The sequence below is a fragment of the Hevea brasiliensis genome, chromosome 12 (assembly GCF_030052815.1).
Source record: "Hevea brasiliensis isolate MT/VB/25A 57/8 chromosome 12, ASM3005281v1, whole genome shotgun sequence".
NCBI lineage: Eukaryota > Viridiplantae > Streptophyta > Magnoliopsida > Malpighiales > Euphorbiaceae > Hevea > Hevea brasiliensis.
In genome coordinates this window covers 11998352-12008784 of record NC_079504.1, presented here as the reverse complement: position 1 = coordinate 12008784, position 10433 = coordinate 11998352, and the positions used below count along the sequence as shown (strand labels likewise).

The 10433-nt window shown below is 34.2% G+C and overlaps 1 pseudogene; it reads right to left on the bottom strand.

The window, feature by feature from the left end:
* Positions 1-296: 296 nt before the first annotated feature.
* LOC110658343 (receptor-like protein EIX2) overlaps positions 297-10433 on the bottom strand; it is a 42154-nt pseudogene continuing 32017 nt past the window's right edge.

Here is a 10433-nt window from a genome sequence, read left to right as displayed (position 1 = left end):
ACAAACTAATTTTTTTCCAGAAACAACAGCGGTGGCAGCAGCAGGTCCTAATATCAGAAAACAGGGGAGTAGAGGAAAAAGGAACAAGGAAGAAAAATAAAGGAGATAGATAATTAGTACATAAAATATAAATTATTTGTCAATGTTTCAGTACTTGTATTTTCTATTCCCAAAACAACTGAAACAGCTTCTACTTTGTCCCCTACCATACAAAGGATTAATTGCTAGTCAAATTAAAACAGGAAAGAATCATAAGGACGTTACCTTGGCAACCATTTCAGAAGAAGGGATGAATCCTAGCTACGAAATTTCTGCTGCAATCTTCTCTTGTACACTGCTGTTCTCAAGTAAACCCAATCTCCCAATTTGTCCAAGAGTTGGAAAAAGGCATGTCTACAAGAAAGCCTTAACAGTAAAGTGCTCGATACTCCCCAGAAGCCTACAGTGAATCCGAGACCCACACCAGCATCAAACCATTTCCAGAGTTCGTCTGTGTGTTCTTGATTGTATGGGCCATCAAGGTAGGGCAGTGAAACTTGAATATCATCTCCCAAGCAGTTTTGTTGAAGAGGCAACCCACAAAGTGCAAGATTATTAGAGAATGAAGACGCACTGAATCTCTGAAGCTGAGTACTTGATGGAATCCTCCCAGACAAATTATTATATGACAAGTTCAAGCTGTTAAGAAGATTTAAATCAGCCATGCTAGCAGGAAGTCTGCTTGATAGCTGATTTTGAGACAGATCAAGTGATTCCAATATCTTCCAAAAACCAATCTTCCCAGGGATTGCACCAATCAACTTGTTATTGGACAAGTTCAATTGATTAAGTTGTGAGAGGCATGATATTTCCCATGGAATCTGTCCCCCTATTTTGTTGCTTGAAAGGTCAATTATCCTAAATCGTCCAAGATTTTTGTCACACATATAATTCATTCCCTTCCAAGGAACCAATCCTCTGTCAATATAATGATACGTCTGTGTAAAACCATATCCTCTTCTCCTTACATTTTTATGATCGATTGTTTTATTTGAATTCCCATTAACCATGGCACTTAAATTCTTGAGGCAGGGTGGTATGGTTCCATTGATATTATTTACAGAAAGGTCCAAGATTTGAACATGCTTTAATTGACACACTTGAGAGGGGATGCTTCCATAGAACTGATTGTAATGTAGGCTCAGATATTGCAAAGAGGTTAGGCTTTCTCCGATCCAAGTGGGTACATTTCCGAACAATTTGTTACCGCCTAGGTCAAGGAATCTCAATCTAGTGCAATTCCAATAAAGACAAAGGTAATGGTCCCGATAACACATTGTTTCCTAAATTTAGTGTTTCAAGCTTCAATAGTGATCCTATAGAGGGTGAAATTTTCCCAATCAAATTGTTATTAGCCAAATTCAAAAACAACAGATCTTTCATGGAATCCAACGATCAGGATTTACTCCAGAAAATTGGTTTCTTGAGAGGTCAAGGTAGATGAGCGGCGAAGCTATTGCTTCAGTTTTAGAAGACAAAGGCAATGGACGCTGTGAAATAGCTTCTGCAAGTGCACGGATCACAGTAGTATGGTTTAAAAAATAATATTGTTCCCACAGAGAATTGTGCTTAAATTGAAAATAAAATGATAAGCTAATTAGAATGCTAAAATTTAAATATATTGGTAATAAAATTTAAAATTAAAATTGGTATTTGAGGAATTTAAGCTAAATCAAACAATTAATTAAATTAATTAAACTAGATTACCAAAATTTAAATTGAAATTGCTAATTATAAAATTGAAAGGAATTAAATCTAAATTCAATAAAAATTAAAGTGATTCTAGAGATAGGGTTTTCAATATTGTTTGCATGTGGTTTATCCCCAATTGAGCCAAACACATGAGAATTACAATTTTGAGGAAAATCAATTTTTAGTTCTTTGAAACCTTTTTAAAGCATTTAAAAGTTGGTATTCATCAAATCATACCTTGTTTTCACGGTATTTCAAACCTGATAAAAATCCAATTAAAGCTCTAATTCATTTTAAAAGTCATCTTAATCCCCTTAGCTTACTAACACCAAGAAAATTAAGTTTATTCCAAGATTATCTATTTCAAACATTCACTTTTCAGTCCATCTATCAATGATTAAAACTTAACTTAATGAGGGTCCATTCATTAAGTAAGTCAACAAGTTCACAAGCAATAAATCAAAATACAGCAAATCTCATTTAAATGACTAAATCAATTCAAAAATCACAATACAAAGCAATATTTACAAACCTATCTCTAGAATCTTAAAGATCTACTCACAAATCATGGTTTGAAGACAATCCCAAGTGTAAAAATGAAGAAATAATGAAAATCTAAGCTAAGGGATAGAAAAACCTAGTAAAATGATGAAGAATCTGCTGCTGGAGTGTTGTAGAAAACGTCCTCTGCTCCTGCTGCAAAATGATCTTACGTGCTCCTCCTCCTCCTCTCTCTCTCTTGCAAAAATCTCCTTCTTTTTCTTCTTGTGGAAAGAAAGAGAAAAAAAAAAGTTTTTATATGGTTCAGAGGTCTCCCCTAGAATGGGTTAAAAGGCAGAATATTCTGGAGAAAGCGATGTATTAAATCAGAAGGACGAAAGTGCCACGTCAGCCATTTTCATTAAAATGACATAAGCTGAATCGATTGTGTTGTGCCTTGTGTCGCAAGTTGTGTAACTTTTTGCCCAAGAAAAACTTCATATCTGACAACGATACAACCTGTGACACAAGTTGTGTCATAGGTTTTGCAACTTTCTGTTTCTTTAACTCAACTTCAAAATTTTGCAATTCAACTCTAATTTCTTCCAAATGGCTGCTCTGATCAAAATACACCAAAATTCTCTAAATTTAACCTATAAAATAAATAAATTTCAAAAATTAAACTAAGAAGTGTAAAAAGACAAAATTGACTAAATATATGCTAATATCTATAGTAATAGCTATAAACAAGGATAAATTATGTGTAAAAATTATACCTAAATGATGATATAAAATACATGCATCAAATTCTCCCACACTCAAACTCTTGCTTGTCTCCAAGCAAAATTTCATTAAAACTCATTTAGAAGGGAATAGAATCAGTCTTTGAAAATACAAAAATCACTAATACAAACCACCAACTTACCTCTAGCCACCAACATTCCAAATTCCCACCAGCAAAGCACAAAGAGTGAAGCAATCACTCTCAACAATTACAGAATAGCTAAGAATTAACCAATCAACCCAAGCAACAAATACCAACAAGTTATAAGAGTAAATTGTGTCACGACCCAACCTATGGGCCGGACCGGCACTAGGACCTAGGCCGACATAAAGCCCCCGAGGCTCGTAGTAAGCCTTACTATTCTCAAATCCATAACCAAGGCCTAAAAACTTAGGCCCAACATGTAAATAAAATAAAATAAAATAAAATATTTTCATTTGGGTCAACCCATCCCGATAACAATAAAAAACTAGAGTCAGGGGAGCCTCGCTCAACCCTGTTACCATCACTTACAAATTGTTTAAATGCCATACAAATCTTCATTTATTAATCTCAAAAATTTAAATTAACACGATTTCTAACAAGGTTCACACTATTACTAACACATGCGGAGTTCTAGATTTCAAATTTTGAAAAAATATAAAACAATTAAATAACCGACGTTAAACCTGCAAGGAAGAAAGCATGTTGCTCTGTAAAAGAACTCCTCCTGTAGCCTGGAAAAATATGGTGAATAGGAGTGAGCGTTCGACTCAGAGAGTAAAATATCAATTTTAACCATAATCTCTATAACTATCTAAAGCTAATGCACCCTGTAGAGTGAAATGTAACTTCGGCAATATTTTCATATCATAATAGCAAAAAGGTAATTTAGAGCACTCACACACCCAGTAATGTCAAATCATAAATATATGGGAGCTGATCCCCTATACAGCTCTCTTTAATCCAACCTGTGCCAGCGAAGAATTCAAGCCGGACTTTTGCTTAATAAACCAAATCGGGGTCCCAGCAAAGAACTCAAGCTGTGTCTACCCCGAAGGACCGGGTCCCAGCGAAGATCTCAAGCCGTGTCTACCCGTCCTATCCATAACCAACACCACATCACACCCACTGCTCCAAATTACCGCAACAACATCCATGGCACTTTAACAGTTGTGAATGCAACATAAAACGTGCCTAGAGTTTAACTACATAGATATATACATATAAGTGATGCATGGGCATGCTTGAACATATAATAATATCGAAATTATAATTAAAATTAATATTTTACTCACAGTACACCGAAGACTATTGTGGCTACTGGATGCAGGAAAATAGTTGACATCGATCACCTAATAATTAAATTATAAATTTATTAGTACTAAGTCAAAATAAAACTCTAAAGAGGCAACAAACAACCTAATTTATGTCGAAAATCTGGCAGAATTTTCCCTATACCTGGAACCTACCCAACCTGCAAAAAGGCTCAAATAACACTTCTAAATTCAACTCATATCTTATCATCATTATATGGTCCCTCCTGGGCCCTCCAAACCAAGTAATACTCAAAACCTTAAAAATTACGTTTTAGTCTCTATAATTAACATTTTGTAAAAATCCACTCAAACAAGCTCTAAAAATTCTAAAATTTTGCCCCGCGGTCCTTAATAATATTATAAGGCTATTGCAAAATGAATTAAAATTTTCTAATCACCCATGAATATTTTATTCAAGAATATTACTCAATTTCATAAGTTTCCAACAACTAACATATTCTTAATTCAACCCAATTCAATATTCACATATTTAAACCTCCATTCTCAAGCTTCAACCAATCATATAGAATTTAAATATCATAATTTCAAATAATCTTATATGCCCATATGCTAAAAATCTAACTAAAATCCATCTATATTTTTCAAAAATATTCTACAATCACTCAAAAATTTAACAAACACCATAGAATATCTCCAAATAATTTTACTTTCATCATATATTTTTCTTAAAATTTTTTTCTAATTTTTCCTGTTTAAGAAACACTGTATTTATGCTCCACAAATAAAGAAATAATGACAATAGTCTTACCCGAAGTTTATCTGTGTCTCAAAAATTTCAAAAATTTATAAGAGAGCCTCTAGAAGTTGAATCATCTCCAAAGCCCACCGGAGCCACCGCTGGAACCACCGCGCATGGTGGCCGGCTGCCTGTCGCCGACGACATTTGCCGTATTTGATCATACCATCATGTTTCTCCCCTCTTCCTCAGTCCATAGGTGGTCTCGGATCATCGATCCAACGGTAAGATCGTCCTAGATATGATGAAAAAGCTTAAAAATCCAAAACTTCTCTCCTCCATATCTCACTCATCCGACCTCCATTTGCTGCAAAATTAGTATCAAAAGAAAGCTCTCAGAACAAGCTTTCCAACCCCACCTGAATCGCCTCGATCGGACGTCGGACGAAGCCGGAATCGACTCGGAAAGTCGTTGCCCACTATGCGCACATTTTCTCTCTGTTCTCCTTCTCGTACCGCCGCGTCTGGCGGTGCTACCGCCCGGCTGGTGGTTGGCCGGTGTCACCAAGGGTGGGGGGACTCCTCGCCAGCCGGCCGGAAGAAAAAGGGAGGGGGAGGGAGAGTGACGGGAGGGAGAGTTTAAGGGGGGGGGGGGTATGCTGGTTTCTGATTTTTTTTTTTTTTGAAATTCTGGGAATGAACCTAGACAGACATGTTGTCCAGATTCATTCCTAAAAAAATTTTAAATAATTTTTTTTTGTTTAATTTAATTTTTAATTTATTATTATTATTATTATTATTATTATTATTATCATTAAATTTTTGGGTTGTTACAAATTGTGCCTAAACAAGCCTAAATGAAATAGATAGCCAATGTGTCTCAAATAGATGGTGAGTAATGTATGGAGGATTGTATTGCCAAACCCATATGCAAGCATAAAAGATCTAACTTCACTAATGTAACAAGCATTTTTCAAAGAATTATTAGGTCTTTTAAGGGTTGTAATGGGTCAAATAAGGTAAAATTATGGTTAACAAAGAAAGGGAATAAGGAAAACAAAATATGAGAATAATATTAATCATGAAACTCAAAGTGCATCCAATATTCCTTTTTTTTTTTTTTTAAATCAAGAGGAAAGAAATTCACAATGATTATATAAAGGGACTACTTTTTATACTCTTTTGATTTTGTACTTGTCCCTATTTCATGTCACACCCAAAATTACCTTTGGGATATTTTGGTGACCCCTCTTTTTTTTTTTTATCAGCTTTTCACAATTACTCTAGCACTTTTCAAGATGTTTCAATCCTCCAAGTTTTTTTTTTGTGCACTTAATTTCTAAAATATTATTCTCATAAATAGGTGGTAGTGTTTAGATTTTGTGGCTACGTAAATGATTTGGGTTCCAAAGAAATTAGGGAATTAAGGTTCAAGGGGATTTGAAAGGGTTGAAATGAAATTAAGGTAGGTTAAGGTTAAATATGAGGTTTAAAATATTAAGGAATGCCTAAATCATATTCTTATCAAATGCAAGTTAAAAATTTTGCTTTGAAAGATCTAAGATGTTTGTTCTAGGAATGGTGAGACGACAATGACCATTTTCTTTCTTAAAGGCTTATTTAGGCACTCAAAAACTCAAAATAACTAATTTGAATCTGAATACCTAGATGAATATATTAATTTTCAGCTATTAAGTAAGAGAAAGAATAATACTTAAGACTTTGTATCCAACTAAAAACTTTCATTCCACTAACCATCTAGAGACAAGTTAGATTGCTTGAATAAGAAGCTTCTGGAATTCAAAGACTAGTTTAAAAATCCAAAAATTTTAAATGAATAAATGAAATGCATGAATGTATAAATGTATAATGAACCTATATGCAACTAAGTATGCATAACTAAGTATATGAAGCTATATGCAGTGTATATATGTGAATATGTACAAGTATGAATTAATGAATAAGTATGTCACTATATGTAAATGAAAGGGAAAAATAATTTTTGTAGAAAATTTACCCTCTCCCCCACAATCAGATTGGACATTGTCCTCCATGTTAAAAGAATGCAAGGAATGGGATAATTTGGCTATAAATTCAATGGGCTCACTCAAACACAGTGCAGAAAATATGTGGCTAATTTGTGCATAAAGAATGGATATATAAGCCTAAAGTGGATAAGGGGTACCCTGTTTCATAAGTGGTAGTGCAATTTCTAACACCCTTATATTCGGTAATGCGTTCTACTGTTCCGGTGACAGTGTCTGTCCGGACAGTTAGGATGCTTGGAATTATATTTAAATATTAGTGTAGAGATATAAGGTAGTGAAATACAATAGAGGAAAATACAAGAAAAAGAATAAAGGAAAAATAAAAGAGAGAAAATGGATCTAAGCTAAACAGACAAAACCGTACCGATGGATAATCGCACTGAGAAGTTGCGGCGTGGGCCGTTAACTAGCCTTGTACCGCGGGAAACCCTAGAAAATATTTTTGGGACTTAAATAAACATTTATTGAAAAATAAATGGTATTAGAAATGTCAAAGAAAGATTAAATAATTAGTACAAAGAAAAATAAAAAATCAAGAAACCGACAAAAATCGGTGTTACCGAAAAAGTCGAAAAGCAACCCGAATAGGGGCATTGTGGTCATTTGACACCTACAGTTGGCTTTTGACCTAAATGTCAATGAAAAATAAATTGTATTACATTTGGGAAAATCAAATGAAAAATGGAATTAAAGATAAAATGTAAATGAAGATAAATTAAGGTTAAAATTACAATTTTTGAAACCTTAGATTATAATATCATTAATCTAGGTTTAGTGGAGCACTAAGTGGATACATTAATACTTAAAATGAGGGCAAAATCCTCCACTCACTTCATCATCCTTACCAAGCTCTCCCATGGCCAAAAATGGTGTCCCAACTTTCCTCCATGGAAACCACCCATGCAAGCTTGAGATCACCTTTATTTCAAGCTAAATTCTTGAACTTCCTTCATTAATCTTTGCCTACACCCCTTGGGCAGCAATAAGGGAGCAAGAAAGATAATTTTTGGTGGAGTTTTGAAGAAGTCCAAAAGAGGTAAGTGGTTATTTTCAATTCTTGTTTCAATAAAAGTGTAACCAAGGTTGTGGATAATTGAATTATGGAAGAATTTTTTAGGTTTGATGAATTATTGGTGATGGAGCATTTTGGCAGCCATAGAACTTCATCATGAACAGCTTGTCCTTGCATGTAAATGATTGTTTGGATGTTGATTTAAATGTTTAATTGTATTGAAGTTGAATTCCATGTGTAAAGTTTGATTTGTAAGCTTGAAAAGTGAAAATGGAAGTTAATGGGTATGTGTAAACTTGTGGCAGCCTCATAAAGAAGATTGAAGTGTTTAAGTTCATGAAATATTGTTGAATTATGTTGCTTATGGTGGTAGCATGTGTATGTGAATAATTGTTTGGAATTGGATATGTAAATGTGGTATGTTCATGTGGTTAAATTGTGTAAATGAACTTTAGAAAATTCTGTGTTATGGTGTGTATATTGAGAATGGTTACAAGCTATTCAAAATGACCAAAATGTGTTGTAAAGTGTGTTAATGGTATGGTACAAATCAGAATTGGCATGAAAGGTAAACTTGGTAAGTATTGGATGTGTAATTGGTAAGTGTTGAATAATGTGTAACAGGGCAGTGTACATTTTAGCTTAGAACCTTAAGTGTGTGACTCCAATTGGTATGAGACCAATTGGAGGTGAAACTAGGCACAAAATGTGCCAACTTTCATGAAGGAAGCTTACCTAAATTCTGCCTAGAAGGTGACTTGAAAAATGACCAAATCCGGATTAGTGACTTAAAAGCCTGAAAATTGACCATTTGGGCAGCAGTTAGTTTTTTTACCATAACTTACTCAAAACACATCCAAATGACCTGAAATTTTTACCATGAATAGTTTAGACATATATCTACAATTCTTATAAAGACATCAAAGCTCAGAAATGGCCAGAACCAAGCCCAATAGCTTGCACAAGTTCAAGTACCAAAACTGGTTGAACCAAAAGTGACCTAAAAATGACCTAAGCCTACCATTTTAGTGCATTCTATCTAGCATTGGTAAATTGACCATATCTTGGTCTACACTACTCAGAATGACCTGAAATTTTGCCCTGCGTGGAATAAGACATAGGCCTACAAGTTTGTAGTTTGGACCGGAACCCGAAAACCGAGGAAACTATGTCGTCCTGTTAGGTCAAAATGATACACTGAAATCCGGTAAATTGCAATAAAATGCAATACACTTGGAAATGAAATTGGTAACATATACCAACACTAAAGGGCTATAAAATGTGACATATTGGTAACATTAGAATTGACTCACTTAGAGTTCATCAAGGGTCAACATTATAGGTTGACTAATGAAATGAATTGAAGGAAATAGTACCAAGAAAATTTAAATATTAGATTTTATTATTAGAAACAAATTCATTGAGTACTGAAACACTTTAAATTGTGTGTTTCAGTTGAAAAGGATATTGAGAAGCATAAGGAACACTGAGTCAGGGCAAAGAGGTATTTATCAAAGGTCTGTGCACAGTACTTTTTATATTCACTGCTTTTACCAGAAAATTTATTTGGAGAAATGAGTTATGAATAATTTTTTATTGTTTTGGCTTTGGGAATTTTATTTGGAAATTATTGTGTTGCCTACTTTGCAAATGGAAATTTTGAGATAAAATGTGATTTGTGGTCTATATGAAATATTGTGATTTGGAATTGTTTTGATTCACACTTGGCATGACAATGTTACTATGTTCCTCCTCCATTTATGGGGTGAGTGTGATTATATTCCTCTCTCTTTGACTTGCCAGTCTGAGGTGAGTGTGGATGAGTACTCATTATCTAGCTAGCTACCTCCCTCATTGATTTCGATTAGAGGGGTGAATGTGCCTTGTCGTGATGTACACACGGTATGTTTGGAAAAGTCTGTGTCATGACCTATGTTGTATTATTGATTGGCAACACTGTGTTATTCAATTATTTGATTAAATTTGTGTTATGTGAGCTTTGAAAAATTGTAAATTGTTTGAATGGTAAATTGTTAATAAAAGTTTTACATACCGCATTTTAAATTGTTATTGTGTACCAGTGAGTAAATTTTACTCAGCGATAGCTTTTTCATTGCTGTCGCAGGTGGACAGACGGACAAAGCAGTAGAATAGGCTGCTTGTACCACATGTTGAGATTTCGCCGGGTATGTTGAGTATACCATATTTTGTAGTTTTTGTTGTAATGTATGTGCACTGTATGTATATATTGTACTTAGTCTTGAGCAGTTGTAAACTAAAATTGTAAACTATTTTGGCCTGGAAAAGTATTGTGATAAATTTATCTTATCTCAGTTTTTTGGAAACACTGGAAAATTAATTGTTGAACTGAGTTGATAATGTT